The sequence below is a fragment of the Protopterus annectens genome, chromosome 7.part0 (assembly GCF_019279795.1).
Source record: "Protopterus annectens isolate FY-2018-M chromosome 7.part0, PAN1.0, whole genome shotgun sequence".
Lineage (NCBI taxonomy): Eukaryota > Metazoa > Chordata > Ceratodontiformes > Protopteridae > Protopterus > Protopterus annectens.
Window position 1 is genome coordinate 592,408,507 of NC_056739.1, and position 17,879 is coordinate 592,426,385.

General features: G+C 42.7%; 1 protein-coding gene across 1 annotated transcript in view; it reads right to left on the reverse strand.

The window, feature by feature from the left end:
- MAN2C1 (mannosidase alpha class 2C member 1) overlaps positions 1-17,879 on the reverse strand; it is a 1,630,015-nt gene that overhangs the window by 678,558 nt on the left and 933,578 nt on the right. The gene's annotated exons all lie outside the window — the stretch shown is intronic.

Consider the following 17,879-nt stretch of genomic DNA (forward strand, 5'->3'; position numbering starts at 1 on the left):
CATTTCACATTATTTTTAATATATCCAGTCAATGTCAGTCAACCATTACACAGCTCATTCAAATCCTACCTTCTTTTAAACCTCATTTCTCCTCTGCATGCACTGATCCCACATTTCCCATTTTTTCTTATGTAATTTGCTCCTATTCTTTTCCAAAGATCCCAGTTCCAGTTGTTTTATCTCTGTTACTATCTTCATTACTTCTAGTAAAGTGGTTTAGACTTGGATTTCCATTTTCTAGTAATTGCTTTTTAGGCAGCCATTATAATTAGACTCAGCAAGGCCTTATTGTGTCTATGCAATTCTAATTCTGTATCATAGCTCAAAAAAAGAAGTTATGTACTTACATAACGTTCCATGTGAGTTGTTCATCTTGTCTTCATTCTTACACATGGGTTCAGAGCCGATCCATCGGCTCTGAGTCGGCCGCTTTCACAAGCTCAAGATCTCAGTCCCTATCCCATGATGCTCTATATCCTACCTCAGACTTAGTTTGCTGATCCCAGCTTGTAACAGATATAACCCATAACAGGTACTCCAGCTGGAGTAAGAAGTCACATAACAAGACTCACCAGACCACAAGTCTTACTCGTTCTTCGAGAACCTGGAGGGGAAAGGCAGGTGGGAATGTCAGAATGAAGGCGAGATGAACAACTCACATGGAACGTTATGGTAAGTACATAGCTTCTTTATGTGAAGTTGTTCAACCTCACCGTTCATTCTTACATGAGTAGCGTTCCAAGCACCCTAATCCTGGGTGGCTCACGGGAGTATATTCCTGAGGACAGTGGAACCAAAGGAAGCCCTGTCTACCTTGTAATGAGTAATAAAGGTATGCGGCTTAGACCAAGTGGCAGCTGCACATAATAGTGTCCAAAGGCAATCGAGCCACATAAGCTGAAGAAGTGGAAACAGCCCTAGTAGAATGAGCTTTCACACCATGCTCTAATAGTTGGTTCGCTGAGGAGTATGTAAATTTAATGCAGTCAGTTAACCATTTGGAAAGGGTAACTTTAGACACTGCTAGCCCTTTCTATGTGTCAGCATGAGAAACAAAGAGTTGTTCAGATTTCCTAGATTCCTTTGTTCAGTCCAAACAGAATCTCAGTTGTCTGTGAACATCAAGCTTATGCAACATATACTCCAACTTGTCAGAATGGTTACTGAAAAAGGTTGGAAGTTCAACAGTTTGATTCAGGTTAGTCTCGGAACACACCTTTGGAAGGAAGGAAGGATTAGTCCTCAGTGACACACTGTTGGGATGAAACACCAAATATGGGGGTTTGATAGATAGGGCTTGAAGTTTAGACACTCTATGTGCTGAGGTAATGGCTACCAAGAAAATTGTTTTCCAAGAGAGAAATTTTAAATGGCAGGATGATGAAGGCTCAAAGGGAGGGAGAATAATACATGACAGCACAAAATTTAGATTCCAGGGTGTAAAAGGTTGTCTAACAGGCGGTCTAAGATGAATGGTACCCTTTAAGAAGGCCCTACATAGTCTGTGAGACATTAGGTTAGAACCTTCAGATCCGAGGTGGAAATTCAAAATTGCAGCCAAGTGAACTCTTATAGTGGCAGCTGCAGCACCTTCATGAAAAAGCTTAGACGGAAATTCCAGAATACTAGCAATTGGGGCAACGTAAGGATCAATATTATTCTGGGGAGGCCCAAAAGACAAATCGCTTCAATTTGCTGGCATACATCTTTCTAGTGGAAGCTTTATGCGAAGATACCAGAATATGCTGTACCTCCAAGGAAAAGTCGTGTGACCTGGCTAGGTTGGGAATCGGAGCAGCCAAGCTGTCAGTCTGAGGGGATGAAGGGCCCCTGACTAATGTGTCAGCAGATCTGGAACTGGGTCCAGAATCCAAGGTTCCTCTAGTTGACAGAGTCGAAAGAAGGGAAACCAAACCTGTCGAGGCCAAAAAGGGGTTATTAAGATTACAGTCCTTCCCAGGGCTTTGGCTTTCTGTAAGAATTTCAGAATTGGGGGAGTTGGTGGAAAGACATATAGGAGTCCCGGGGGCCAATCGTGTACGATCAAGTCCCTTGGGCTTGTCCCCTGAAGGGGGATTCTGGGCAAAGTAGCTTCTTCATTTGGCATTCACAGGGGATGCAAACAGGTCGGAGCAAGGCTGGCCCCATCTGCGGAAAATCATCTCTGCAACCTTGTCTTTGAGAGACCCCTCGTGTGGCAACAGAATGGCTCTGCTTAGTTTGTCCACGATCACTTTGGATTTCCTCGGGATATGTGTTGCTATCAGAAAGCGCCCGGTAGATACCGCCTACTGCCAAATTCTCAAGGCCTCTCAACATAAGGGGTAAGACTTGGTTTCCCTTTGCTTGTTGATGTACCAGACCCACAGACATGTTGTCTGTCTGGATCACAATCATCCCTAAAGGAAGAGTGTCGTGGTAGTGCTGCAACGCCAAAAGTACCGCTCTCAGCTCCAGGACATTGATGTGCAACTGTGACTCTGTTTTTGACCAGGTGCCTTGGACTGTTCTTCCCTGAAACCCCCCCCATGCTATCACAGAAGCATCCGTGGTCACCGTGGCTGACAGCGGGGAAGAAATAAATGGGCGGCCTACTGTTACCTGGTGGCTGGTCAACCAGCAATGAAGATCCTTCTTGCAAGTGTCTGTAATCATTATCAAGAATGAAATCAGAAGTTGTTGATAAGATCACTGGGTAAAGAGCAACAATTGAAGTATTCTCATGTGCATACGCCCCAGAGGAACTGCTATGAGCGTTGCTGCCATGGTACCTAGTAGTTTCAACACTTGAGAGGCTGGTACTTTTTTTCTCATCAGAATGTCTTATACCTGGTTTTGAAGAGTGGCTATTCTATCCAGTGGCAATTTTACCATGGCGGTGGTGGTGTCTAATTCTGCTCCAATAAAGGAGATACGCTGCGATGGCGTCAACACAAACTTGTCGAAATGTATAGTTATCCCTAACTGAGAGCACAGATTGAGAGTGTGATCCCTGGACAGAATTAGTTGATGCCTGGAGGCAGCAGTAAGGAACCAGTCGTCCAGATACGGAAACAGTCGGAATCCTAGACGCCACAGGTGAGCCGTAACCACTGCCATGCATTTGGTAAACACTCTGGGGGCTGTTGTGAGGCCAAAGGGCAGTGCTTGGAATTGGTAGTGACTGGCTCCCTGCCAGAAACGCAAGTGATCTCTGGATGGTCTGGCCATTTTGATATGATAGTACACATCCTTGAGATCTATAGAGCACATCCAATCACCCATTCCTAGGAATGGAAGGATCGATTGAAGCATGACCATCCGGAACTACTTCTTTACGAAGGTGTTGAGTCTGCTGAGGTCCAAGATGGGCCTCCAGTCCCATTTTCTTTTGAACTAAAAAGAATATGGAGTAAGTTCCGGAGCCTATCTGGTCTGCTGGGACTGGCTGGATGACTCTTTTCCTGCAGCCTCTGGATTTCTATGGCTGCTTGATCCCTGAGACTGGGTGGAATGTCTGGGATTTTCTTCTGAACAGGTGGGGGTTCTGAAAATGGGATGATGTAACCTCTGGTAACAATTCTTTGCACCCAAGAATCTTTTGTAATTCCTAGCCAGGCATCCGGATACAAAGACAAGCGACCCCCGACTGCCTCCAGAGTAGGATAGTCGGGCCTTCTTTCAGGAGCGCTGGTAGGGCTTACCAAAGAACTGATCCCTGTCACCCTGGTTTTGCAGACCCCCTCTGCCGCCGGGGCATCTTCCATTATTACCCCCTCCTCTGCCCCTGGAGGGGGGTTCACTACGTGTGTTCTGGAAAGCTCCTTGGGATTTCCGGAACCACATTTTTCCATCTTTCTGCCCTTTGGGGTATGGTCTAGTAAGGGTGGAAAAATGGACTCCTACGGCATATAGAGTCTTTCCATCTTGCTCACTCCCAGTGAGAGTCTCCTTGACTTTCGTCTCGAAAAGAGACAAGCCATCGAATGGGGTGTTAACGAAAGAAAACGTGAAGGCTGCCGCAAAGGAGCATAAGCGCATCCAGGAATGTCTCCGAAGAGCTATTGCTGAACCCGCTGCCTGACTCGAACTATTGACCGCATGGATGAATTAACTATGGAATTAGGGGTATTAAGCTGGGCTGTCACCTTCTCAGAGACACCTCCATCCATACTACCCTGCAGAATATCTCCATGCTCTTTTAGGAGCTCTCTTTAAAGACAGGTAAGACAGGTAAAATGAGTCAAGTAGTTCAGCGATCGCATAGCAAAAGTTGCAGAACTAAAGATGCATTTCCCGTACCTGTCCATAGTCCTGGAATCTCTATTAGGAGGATGGCAGTAGAAGAGGTTTCAGACATCTCTTTCTTTTCCTGTACCACTCACATACTTCTCTGACACTCCTGACTTCCTCATACAATACCACAACTCCTTTCTAAGCACGCTGTCATATGCTTTCTCTAAGTCTACAAAAACACAATGCAACTCCTTCTGACATTCTCTGTACCTGTACTTCTCCATCAACATTCTCAGAGCAAACATCACATCTGTAGTGCTCCTTCCCGGCATGAAACCATACTGCTGATCACTAATCATCACATCCCTTCTTAAGCTAGCTTCCACTGCTATTTCCCATACCTTCATGCTGTGACTGATCAATTTTAATCCCTCTTGTAGTTACTACACTGCACATCACCCTTATTCTTAAAAATCGGTACCAAAACACTTTCTCCATTCCTCAGGCATCCTCTCACTTTCCAAGATTTCATTAAACAATCTAGTTAAAAACTCCACTGCCATTTCACCTAAACACCTCCATGCTTCCACAGGTATGTCATCTAGACCAACAACCTTTCCATTCTTCATCCTCTTCATAGCTATCCTTACTTCCTCCTTGCTAATCCATTGCACTTCATTATTCACTACCCCCATATCATCCAACCTTCTCTCCCTCTCATTCTCTTCATTCATCAACCCCTCAAAGTACTCTTTCCATCTCCTCGCTTGTGAGTATGTTTCCCTCATTATCCTTTATCATCTTTACCTGCTGCACATCTTTCCTAGCTCTTCTTTTTCAATGGTTCTAAATATAATGCCAACAAAGAGGATATAGGATACTCCTGCCTAATTCCAATGCTCAAGCAGAGATTATCACAGAGGACCCCACCCACTTTAATTTTCACTTCTGATCCTTCATGTATCCTCCTAATCAACCTTATAATTTTAGCAAGGAATGCAAATTCTTCCATTGCTTTGCTCAAAATCTCAGCTTACTCTGTCAAATGCTTTCTCTGCATCAAGAAATATCAAAAACAGCACCTTTTTCTTACATTCTGCTTCCTTCTAGATCATCACTGTTCTGTTAATGTTGTCAAATGTATGCCTCCCCTCCACAAAACCACACTGATCCACATCTATTAATTTTGGCATCACTTTTGTCATTCTTTTAGCCATTATTGACAAACACTTTATAATCATGATTTCGTATTGAAATGGGCCAGTAGGAAGCTGGATCGGATGGGTCTTTACCCTCTTTAGGTTTTATAGCTATTACCATTTTCTTACAGGATGTTGGTACTTCTCCTCTTAAAATACTGTTAAACAAAACCTTCCAGATCTTTTCTTTATCACTTTTTTCCCTCCTAGCTTCCAAACATCCACAGAAATACCATCTATTTCTGGAGACTTTCCTGTAGATTGTTTTATATTATATATATATATATATATATATATATATATATATATATATATATATATATATATATCACCATTTTTATCTCATCACCTCCTATCCTGTTAGTAATTGAACCTCCTCTACCTCTAACCTTGGCATATTTAATTCTTCCATAAACATTTCCATTTGTACCTTTTCTTGATTTCCATATTTCTCTGCTTTATACAGACTTTCATAGAATTTTCAAAATATGTCTAATACTTCTACAGGATCCCTTGTTATCATCCTTGTTATAGGCTCCCTAAGCTTGGTGACAACCCCTTTACTTTCTGTTGCCTGACTCTTTGTGCTAAAATTTTTTGCACTCGAGTTATTAAAAAACAGTTGATTAACACCAGTCATTTTAAACTCATGCATATTATCCAGCTAATTCCTTATTTTCTGTTTAGCATTCTGCAGTTGCTCTTCTTGTTCTGTGAGATTCCCCCTATTTTGCAATACTTTAACATTTGTCAGTCCATGTAAGTAATTCTTGTTACTTCTTAACCATATCTCCCTTTCTTTTATTTCCACCCTATTTTTAAATTCCACTTTAATTTTGTCCCACTCCCTAGCTGTACTTTCAGAAGAAATTTCTATCTTCCCTAATATCTCCTGAATAATTTCCAATGCCCATTCCTTAAACTCCTCTCTTTTCAACAAATAGGTTGGAACATACCTGCCAACTGTCCAGATTTTTGCAGAATGTCCAGACTTTTACCTCATATTTTTGGTCTGTTCCTCATTAAATTTTTGGTTTTCTGAATTTTTGTGGCAAATCAGTGAGAATTAAATTCACTATATAATGACAGGCATTTGAGTTTCAGACTTCATACTATCCAGAAAACGCATGGTAACACAAGACCTTTAATTCTAACAATTTTGGGAATAACATGTAAATTCATTCCTAACTCCAAGTACTGAATTCACATCTTCTATGCCAAATATTTTCATAAATTTCTTTAAAAATCTACCCTCCTTTGTTAGAGTTTACCTTCTGGGACTCTCAGACACTTCTTCACTGTTGCAAATGACATTCCAACCCCCACCTATAAGTAATATTCCTTGCTGAAAACTGATTATTTTTCCCAGAATTTTCTTAAAGTTCCATTATAGCAGTTTTCGGTGGAATGTAAATACATGCCAGTGCAAACCTTCTCCCTTACCAGTAGCCCCTTAGTACTACAAATCTGCCATTATTATCTTTATATTTTCTTCTGTTAATATTAGTCTCTTTTGTAATTAATATAAGTACCCCTCTCTTCCTTTGCCCCAGGTATTCTGCTGAATAACCATCCTGAAAAACCTCTCTTTATCAAATTCACATGTTCAGTTCTTTCCAAGTGTGTCTCCTGGAGTATAGCTATTTGTACTCTACATTTTTAATATACTTCACTACTCTTTCTTTTTTGTATTTTTCTGTGAGATCATTAATGTTTAAAGACATTATAGAAAGAATCATATTTTTGTGTGATTATTATTCCCACTATTTATATATAACAGTTTTTTGTTACATGCATGCACTATTTGGCAGGTTAATCTTTTATACAACTGTTTCTTATCATCGCCATTTTTATTAAACCCTCCTCAAACAAAAATACACACACACACACACACACACACACACACACACACACACACACACAAAAAACCCCCCAAAATGTATTAACGTAATAATAACACACAAAACTATGTACATCAGAACAAATGTTATACACTGATAACCACACCCACTGGCTAGAGACAATCAAAAAGAAAGGTCATTCATGCATCACCAATGATCTCCATACCTCTTGCAAACAATCCTCCCTTACTCAGTATGCTGATGATTCTACTCTCATCTCAATTTCTAACAATATCTCTGACCTCCATGCTCTCACCCAGACTTCTTTCCCATCCATTGAAAAGTGGATCTCTGATAATCAGCTCATCTTAAATAAAAAATAAAAAAAACTAAACTGCTGTTTCTCCCACATTCTCTCTCTCAACGCAAATCAACCTTTGTCATCACATCCTCTGACACAACCACCATTAAACCTGATCTCCACACTAAGCTCTTAGGTACCATCATAGATGATGAACTTAAATTTAACTTGAGTATCCTCCAAAGTATTTAAAAAAAAAAAACACCAAAAACTTGGTCTACTATACCGAAATCGAAATATCGTACCTCTAACTCTAGACTCTCCCTGGCTCAGGCTCTCCTTCTCCCCTTCCTTCTCTATGCCGCTCCAGTCCTTACTAACTTGCAATCTGCAGTCTTGACTAAACTCCAACAAACATACCATAACATTACTAGATTTGTCACTAACCCACCACACAACTCTCACCACTGTCTTGCACTCAACTCCCTTCTATGGCTGGAACTCCCCCAACAAATCCTACTACCACAATTTCAAATCACATACTCAACACTATATAAACCATCTTCCTGCCCTTTTCTCTCCTCCCTTGTTTCATATTACAATCCCACTCGTCCCCTCTGTACTTCCAGTCGGCAACTCCTCAATATTTATAAACCTAACAAAAAACAATGGAAAATTACTGTATAAATGCTCTGTAGCCCAAGCCTGGAGCAAACGCTCCCTAGCCATAAGATCCATCCCCCACCTTAATCACTTCAAAAAGGAACTTAAACTACTCCTATTTAACTCAAAGTCCTGCTCCTGTCATGACCCTACGTAATTCTTCTCTCCCTAAAGCACTACCACTATTTATTACACAGTCACCTCACTCCATTATTTCCTGTTCTTCCTTCTTAACACATAGTTTTACTACTCTTTATACCCAGATGCTTAACCACTATATCATGTGTAAATATACTACTTTAAATGTCTTCTCTGTACTTGTATTGTAGCTGGGTATTGATTTTTTTCTTTTTGCTTTAGGTACTATATTTTCTATTTGCTTTATGTACTTCATAAGACTTCTAAGATTTGTGCTGTACTTATAAATATGCTCAGGAGCGGCCTTAGGTCAACTGGTGCCCTAGGCAAAAGGGCTCCATGGTACCCCCCTCCCACCAAACTACCCGGTGCCCCCATCCTAGTCTACCTACAACAAATAAATACTGGACAAGTGCCCCTGCTAGAGCGGCGCCCTAGGCAGACACCTAGTTGACCTATGCCTAAGGCCGGCTATGAATATGCTTAAATATACAAAAAATATCTTCTCTGTACTTGTATTATAGCTGTGTAGTGATTTTTCTACTCGCTTTATTTACTATAGTTTCGCTATTTGCTGTTTTTAGTACATAAGACCTCTAAGATTGTGTTGTACTTCAAATACGCTTATCATACTGTATTCCTATGTATTAAAGCTTTTCTCCTCAGGTCTCCACTGAAAATGGGCCACTGGCTCAGTTGGACCAACCCGGTTAACAAATGTCAAATAAAATAAAATAAATTTATTTTTAACATTTTTTCACTGTATTTCCATCTTAGCAATTATAACTATGGTTTTCATCCTACTTAGCTGTTCATTTGTAGATTTATACACATGTTCATTAATATTATGATATTTTTTTTACACACAAGCCTGATGAAGTATTTATTTGATACAAAAGTGATATGTGTTAAGTGTTTCAGTTTATAAGTATTAATATTTATTCGGATAGATGTCTAGTGGTAGATCTTTTCGTTAGCCATTTTGTTAGTGAGTTAATTTCTTAATAACGTTTGGCTTAGTAGGTCAGCTTTAATAAGCTGTTCTTATATATTTTAATTTGTCACTAGCTTTTTAGTTTCAGTTCTAAGACAGCACAGTCTCAGTTTACACTATGGTGTTAAAGGGGAAAGGGGGACTTATTTAAAGGAATGAGTCTAATACTTTTATTGCTGTTAACAGAACCACCCTCTGTAACCACTCCCTTGCTCCAAATAACCTGATTATATACAGTGCAATGAAAAAGTATTTGCCCCTTCCTGATTTCTTATTTTTTTGCATGTTTGTCACACACAAATGTTTCAGATCATCAAACAAATTTAAATATTATAACTAAAAACAAAACAGCACCAAAGCATGACTACTTTTTTTTTTAATTAAATGTGCATTTTTATTCGTTAGTTTGTATTGTTAATTGAAAGTGTTTGTAATATATATTCTACTTGATCTTTGTGGTACAATGTCTGAAGAAGCACATTTATTGTGTGAAAGTGCTTACCTTATATTAATATCATTAAAACTGTTTTTTATGGTTATAGTCATGCTTTGGTGCTGTTTTGTTTTTAGTCATATTACGTTCTGGTCAATCAGCTCCATTAATTCCAGAGGGACTACTGACTTTTTTGTCTATACATTTAAATATTAGACAAAGATAACCGAAGTAAACACAAAATGCAGTTTTTAAGTGATGATTTTATTTATTAAGGAAAAAAAATTATTCAAACCTACATGGTCCTATGTGAAAAAGTAATTGCCCCCTTTGTTAAATCATGAAGTAACTGTGGTTAATCACAGTTTTGGGAAAGCGGAGTTCAATTTCACTAGCCACACCAAGGCCTGATTACTGCCAGACCTGTTGAATCAAGAGATCACTTAAATAGAACCTGTCAGACAAAGTTAAGTAGGACAAAAGATCCCAAAAAGGAAGACATCATGCCGCGATCTAAAGAAATTCCGGAACAGATGAGAAACAAAGTAACTGACATCTATCAGTCTGGAAAAGGTTACAAAGCCATTTCTAAAACTTTGGGACTCCAGCGAACCACAGTGAGAGCCATTATCCACAACTGGGGAAAACATGGAACAGTGGAGAACCTTCCCAGGAGTGGCTGGCCTACAAAAATTACTCCAAGAGTGCAGCGACGACTCATCCAAGAGGTCACAAAAGAATCCAGAACAACACCTAGAGAACTGCAGGCCTAACTTGCCTCAGTTAAGGTCACTGTTCATGACTCAACCATAAGAAAGAGACTGGGAAAAAATGGCATGCATGGCAGAGTTCCAAGGCAAAAACCACTACTGACCAAAAAAAACATAAAGTCTTGTCTCGCTTTTGTCAAAAAACATCTTGATGATCCCCAAGACTTTTGGGAAAATATTTTGTGGACTGACAAAACAAAGGCTGAACTTTTTGGGAGCTGTGCGTCCCATTACATCTGGTGTAAAAGTAACACAGCATTTCAGAAAAAGAACATCATGCCAACAGTCAAACATGGTGGTGGTAGTGTGATGGTCTGGGGCTGCTTTGCTGCTTCTAGACCGGGATGACTTGCTGTGATTGATGGAACTATGAATTCTGCTTTCTACCAAAAAATCCTGAAGGAGAATATCTGGCCATCAGTTCGTGACCTCAAGCTGAAGTGCATTTGGATTCTGCAGCAGGACAATGATCCAAAATAAGAAGTTATGTTCTTACCATAACGTTCCATGTGAATTGTTCATCTCGCCTTTGTTCTTACACACGGGTTCTGAGCCGATCCTCGGCTCCGAGTCGGCCGCATCACCAGCTCCGCATCTTCGAGAAAGCTCGAGGCACAGTAATATCCCATGATCTTCAGGTGCTAACCCTCAGATCCAGTTTGCTATACCAGAAGAATCTCTCTAGAAACTGTGTCCTAAACACTTTTCAGTTGAACCCGTTCTCCCAGACCGCAGGACGGGGGATGGAGGGGGGGGGGGATGTAAGAACAAAGGCGAGATGAACAATTCACATGGATCGTTATGGTAAGAACATAACTTCTTAATGTGAAATTGTTCAATCTCGCCATTTGTTCTTACACATGGTTAGCGTCCCTAGCTCCTTTTTCCTGGGTGGCTCAAGGGAGAACATTCCTGAGTACAGTGGAACCAAACGTCGCCCTGTCCCTGGAGTTTTTGTCTAGTTTATAGTGGGCGATAAATGTATGTGGTTTTGCTCAAGTTGCCGCTGCACAAATGGTATCTAAAGGCAAGCGAGCGGTACGGGCTAAAGAGGTAGCGATCGCCCTTGTAGAATGAGCTCTGGGTTTGAAAGGGAGTTGTTGTTTCGATTCAGCATATACAAAATTTATGCAGTCTGAGAGCCATTTGGATAAGGTAACCTTTCCTTTGGTCAGCATATGAGACAAATAGCTGGTCTGACTTTCTGTACTCTTTTGTCCTGTGTAAGTAAAATCTCAGCTGCCTGTGGACGTCCAATTTGTGCAGCGTATATTCTAACTTATTGGAGTGTTTTTTGAGGAAGGTAGGTAGTTCAATAGATTGACTGATGTTTTGAATGGAACAAACCTTCGGAAGGAAGGACGGATTGGTGCGCAGGGTTACTCTGTCTGGGTGAAAAATCATGTATGGGGGTCGGATAGATAGAGCCTGCAACTCTGAAACTCTCCTGGCGGAAGTGATGGCAACCAGAAAGAGCATTTTCCATGAAATAAATTTTAATGGGGTTGTGGCGGCTGGTTCGAATGGGGGCAACATGAGTTGTGACAGCATGTGATTAAGATTCCAAGGGGCTACTGGATTATGAAAGGGGGGACGGAGGAGAAAGGTACCTTTCATAAAAGCTTTGCAAAGCCTGTGGGACATAAGAGAACTATCTCCCCGACCAACATGAAAATTGGATATAGCCCCCAGTTGTACCCTTATTGTGAAAGTTGATGCACCTTCTTGAAAAAGTGTGGTAAGGAAATCTAGTATCTTGTGTACTGGAGCCCCGAATGGATCTATACCTTGTTTGGAGGCCCAGTACGCAAAACGGTTCCATTTGCTGTTGTACAATTTCCTTGTAGATAGTTTGTGAGAAGATACAATAATGTGTTGTACTGCAGGGGATAGTAACTCTGACCTGGCTAAGATAGGAAGCGGAGCAGCCAAGCTGTCAGTTTGAGGGACTTGAGGAAGGTGTGAGGAACTCCCGACAAATGTGTCAACAGGTCTGGCTCCGGGTCCAGAATCCATGGTTCCTCCACTTGATGGGATTGAAGGAAGGGAAACCAGATTTGTCGAGGCCAGAATGGGGCTATCAGTATTATGGTCCTCTCCAGACGTTTGGCTTTTTGCAAGAATCTGGGAATTAGTGGAACAGGAGGAAAGGCGTAAAGGAGACCCGGGGGCCAATCGTGTACTAGTGCGTCCCTGGGGACACCCCCCGGAGGGGGTAACAGGGCAAAGTAGCTTCTGCATTTGGCATTCAATGGGGATGCAAACAGGTCGCAGCAAGGCTGGCCCCATCTGCGGAAAATCTCTTCCGCCACTTGAGATTTGAGGGACCACTCGTGAGGGAATAGGATGGCTCTGCTCAGCCTGTCCGCGATTACGTTGGATGTCCCCGGGATGTGCGTTGCTATCAGAAAGCGTCTGGTGGATTTCGCCCATTGCCAAATTCTGAGGGCCTCTCTGCATAACGGGTAAGACCTGGTCCCCCCTTGCTTATTTATGTACCAGACTACTGACATGTTGTCTGTCTGAACTGTCACTGTTCCCTGAGGTAAGGACTTATGAAAGTGTTGCAACACTAGAAACACCGCCCTCAGCTCTAGGACATTGATGTGCAGGTTGTAGTCCAAGTTGGACCATTGACCTTGGACTGTTTGTCCCTGAAACCCCCCCCCCCATCAGGGAAGTGTCCGTGGTTAGAGTTGCTACCGGACTGGGTAACACAAACGGTCGTCCTAGTGTTAGATCTTGACTGTGTATCCACCACAAGAGATCCTTTTTGCAAGAGTTCGTGATCAATATCTCGTGAGATAGTGGAAGCTGTCGGTAAGACCACTGAGCGAATAGCATCCACTGAAGAATCCTCATATGCATCCTGCCTAAGGGGACTACGATAAGGGAGGCTGCCATCAAGCCTAGTACTCTTAATATTTGTCACGCAGGAAAACTCTCTTGCTTTGGAGAAGGACCGAAGTTTGATGTCTGAGGTCTGACACCCTTGGTGGGGGGAGAGTAACTCGAGCCAGGGAAGTGTCTAGCTGTGCTCTTATAAATAAGATACGCTGTGATGGCGATAAGACAGACTTTCCAAAATTCACCGTTATGCCTAGAGAGGAGCAGAGGTTGATGATGTAATCCCTGGCTCGGAGAAGACGATACTCGGTGGTGGCGGATAGGAGCCAGTCGTCTAGATAAGGAAACACCCGGAATCCCCTTCGTCTCAGGTGAGACGCTACTACTGCCATGCATTTGGTGAACACCCTGGGGGCTGAGGTGAGACCAAAGGGCAGAGCGCGAAACTGAAAATGACCGGCTCCCAGCCGGAAGCGCAGATGATCTCTGGATGCCCTGGCCATCTTGATATTGTAGTACGCATCTTTGAGATCTATAGAGCACATCCAGTCGCCCTCCTGCAGAAAAGGAAGGATTGACTGTAGCGTGACTATCCGGAACTTTTCCTTTTTCACAAAGGCATTTAGTTTGCTGAGGTCCAAAATTGGCCTCCAGTCCCCTGTTTTCTTTGGAACTAAAAAGAACCTTGAGTAAGTTCCGGATCCTATTTGGTCCGCCGAGACTGGTTGGATGACTGTTTTCGAGCAACCTTCTTATCTCCACGGTTGCCTGGTCTCGCAGACTGGGTGGAACGTCTGGGAGATTTTTGGGGTTGGGTGGCATTCTGATGAATGGAATGTTGTAGCCTCTGGTAACTATGCTTTTTACCCAGGAATCTGATGTAAGATTTAGCCAGGCCTCTGGGTATAGCGCCAAGCGACACTCGACTGCCTCCAGAGTAGGACAGTCGGGCCTGCACTCAGGAGTGCTGGAAGGACTTCCCAGAGAAGGTATCTCTGTCGCCCTGATTTTGCGAACCCCCTCTGCCAGCTGGGCGGCGTCTGCCATTTCTTCCCCCTCCTCTGCCTCTGGAGGGGGGGCCTCACTTTGGGTGGGCTGAAAAGATCCCCGAGTCTTTCGGAACCACATTTTTCCACCGCGTTGCCCTTTGGGGTAGGGTCTAGATGGGGTGGAAAAACAGACCCCTACGGCAGACAGGGTCTTCCCTTCTTGCTCACACCTCGTGAGAGTCTCCTTTACTTTGGGCCCAAACAAGGAGGCACTATCAAAGGGGGCGTTGGCAAAGGAAGACTTGAAGGCTTCCGCAAAGGAGCATAAGCGCAACCAGGATTGCCTCCTTAGGGCGATCGCTGAAGCTGCCGCTCTACTCGACCCTTCGGCTGCGTACGAAATCAGCCTCATGGACGAGTTCACTATAGAATTTAGGGTGTTAAGTTGCGCTGTCACTTTCTTGGCGACAGCAGCATCTGTGTTTCCCTGGAGAGTATCTCCCAGTTCCTTAATGAGATCTCTCTGTAAACGCATGAAATGTGTAAGGCAGTTGAGCAATTGGATGGAAAAAGTCGCAGAACTAAATATGCTTCCCATACCTGTCCATCGTCCTGGAATCCTTATTAGGGGGATGGACAGAGGAAGATGATTCAGACATCTCCTTACTAGTGGCCGCCACCACCATAGTATCCACAGGAACTCCTTTTGTAAGGTAAGATTTGTCTTGGGGGGCCGTCATGTATTTGTTTGGCTTGCGGGGGACTGGTTCCACTGTATCGGGCGTTTCCCAAGCCCTCCGGGCTATTAGATCCATGAGTTCGTCAAATGGCGGGGTCACCCAGGAGGTAGAAGGTTGAGCCCCAAATGCCTTCAGCAAGACCGATTCATCCACAGAAGGGGTAAAGGTATGCCAGCCTCCCCTCTGTTTCAAAATGTCCGCAAACGAGACATCTTCAGAGGGAGACTGTGGGGACCCTTCTGCTTCATCCAAATCGGTATCAGATGTGAGAGATTCCTGGGGGGAATCAATGTGCCTCCTCTTGCACAATCGTTTCCTCGGAACATCCTCAGCGGGGGCTGTCTGAGGCATTGGGTCTCGACACTTGGTAGGGACCGAAGGCACAGAAGCAGAACGCGGGCCTTTCGGGGAAGGAGAAGAAGAGACTGATGATGTATGTGTCTGATCAGACAAGACCTTCCTCATGATGTCGAAGGCACCGGTGCCCCGATCCGAAGATGGTGGTCGTTTCTCCAGAATCGGAACCACGGGCTCCGACACAGAGGACGGATCCGAACTGATCTGACCCGAGGCACCGAGGGGAAGAGTCGGAACCGACATCTCGGTTCTACTGTCCCCCCCCGGAACCCAGGAAAGATCTTCGGCTCCGAGACTCTCTGGCTGGTTCCGAAGGGGTCGAGGTCAACGGGGCCGATAGCGCTACTGGAGGCTTCGGCACCAAAGGCTTTACGATCATCGGTTCTTCGACTCCTAGCTCCGATGACTCGATAGGTCTCGAAGGAGGAAGTGTCGAAGGGACAGGAATAGTCTCGAGTTTCGAAACCAGCTGGGACGAAACCTCGATTAATTTGGACAGAGCCGAGTTCTCCATTAGCTTCTGTACCACTCGATCCACATCGGAGTCGGAAAGCGGCCTCAAAGAATGGGTCGAAGGGGCCAAAGCCATCACCGAGCGAAGGATAGAAGGCGGTGGTACCTCTGACACCGGTTCCAAGACCTGAGTCTCGATTAGAGACAAGCGGTCAACGCCTGGCACCGAGGTCATAGGAGCCGGCGTCAGAATCTGGAAAGAGGTGCTCGGAGCCGATGACTTGGGCTCCGACACTCTTGAAGACTTCGACCCCTTCGAAGACTTTGACACTTGTTCAGCCTTGTCCAGGGCCTCTTGAAATTCGGGTTTAAGCAACCCTCTGTCAACCAACTTCCTGCGTCTTTCCAGCATGACCCTCCCACTAAAGGAATGACAAATGGAACAGTCTTCCTGCAAGTGGAGAGGGCCAAGACAGTAGACGCAGGATGAGTGGTTATCAGTAATGGACATCTTCTGTCCGCAATGACATATCTTAAAGCCTGATTTGGCTTTCTCTGACATTTTGAATATATACAGTATATGTCCAAAAACACAGCACACTTAGAAAAAACACACTATATAAATATGTGTGTAAAATTTAAATGTCTATAATAATAATAGTAATAATAATAATAATAATAATAAACCAACAGTTTAACTCTAACCTACTATATTATAGAAATATTCAAAACACAGCACACTATAACATATATATATATATATATATATATATATATATATATATATATATATATATATAAAAGAAGAAAAAACAGTTAAGGCAAAAATTTACAAAGGACTATGAAAATACTGTCAATCCTGACAGAAAAAAAACGCAGGCCTTAACTAGTAAAAATTAAACTATCTATTCTGAGTAAAATACACTCTCAAATAACTCTCCTACACTAAATTACTTATAAACAACCTATTTTAAACACTAAGAACTAGCTATAAGCTGACTAAATGAAAAAATATAGAAAAAATATACTGGCCCGAGCCTCTCATATGCGATCTGCTGCTAGCGGCAAACTAGCTCTGAGGGTTAGCACCTGAGGATCATGGAATATTACTGTGCCTCGAGCTTTCCCGAAGATGCGGAGCTGGTGATGCAGCTGACTCGGAGCCGAGGATCGGCTCCGAACCTGTGTGTAAGAACAAACGGCGAGAATGAACAATTTCACATCACACCAGCAAGTCCACCTCTGAATGGTTTAAAAAAAAAAAACAAAATGAAATCCAGACTTGAATCCAATTGAGATGCTGTGGCATGACCTTAAAAAGGCGGTTCATGCTCGGAAACCCTCCAATATGGCTGAATTAAAACAATTTTGCAAAGAAGAGTGGGCCAAAATTTCTCAACGATGTGAAAGACTCATTGCCAGTTATCACAAATGCTTGAGTGCAGTTGTTGCAGCTAAGGGTGGCACAATCAATTTATTTTTTATTTTATTTATTTTACATTTGTTAACCGGGATAGTCCGACTGGATATATGTCCATTTTCAGCAGAGGCCCAGGGAGAAAAGCTCCCAACAGTAGCAAAACCATCATTACATATCACATATCTTGAATAGCATGATAGAATATTTACAGAAGAACATTGAGACAATCTATACATATAAAAACATTTTTTTTTTACATTATATCAATGAACTACCATTTTTAATAGTTTCATAAAGAGCATGTGATACAGTTCAAAGTAGGGAAATCTAAAAATTGCAGTACAAAATAGGTTACATAGCAGCTGTACATAATCTAGAGAAAAGATTAGCCAGGCTTGATACAATAGCAAGTCCATTTTGACCCCAGGTGTAGTTTGAGTTTAGCTTTGAAATGACCTAGAGAAGAGAGTGAGGTAATCTCAGGAGGTAGTAGGTTCCATGTTCTGCCTACAGAGTTAG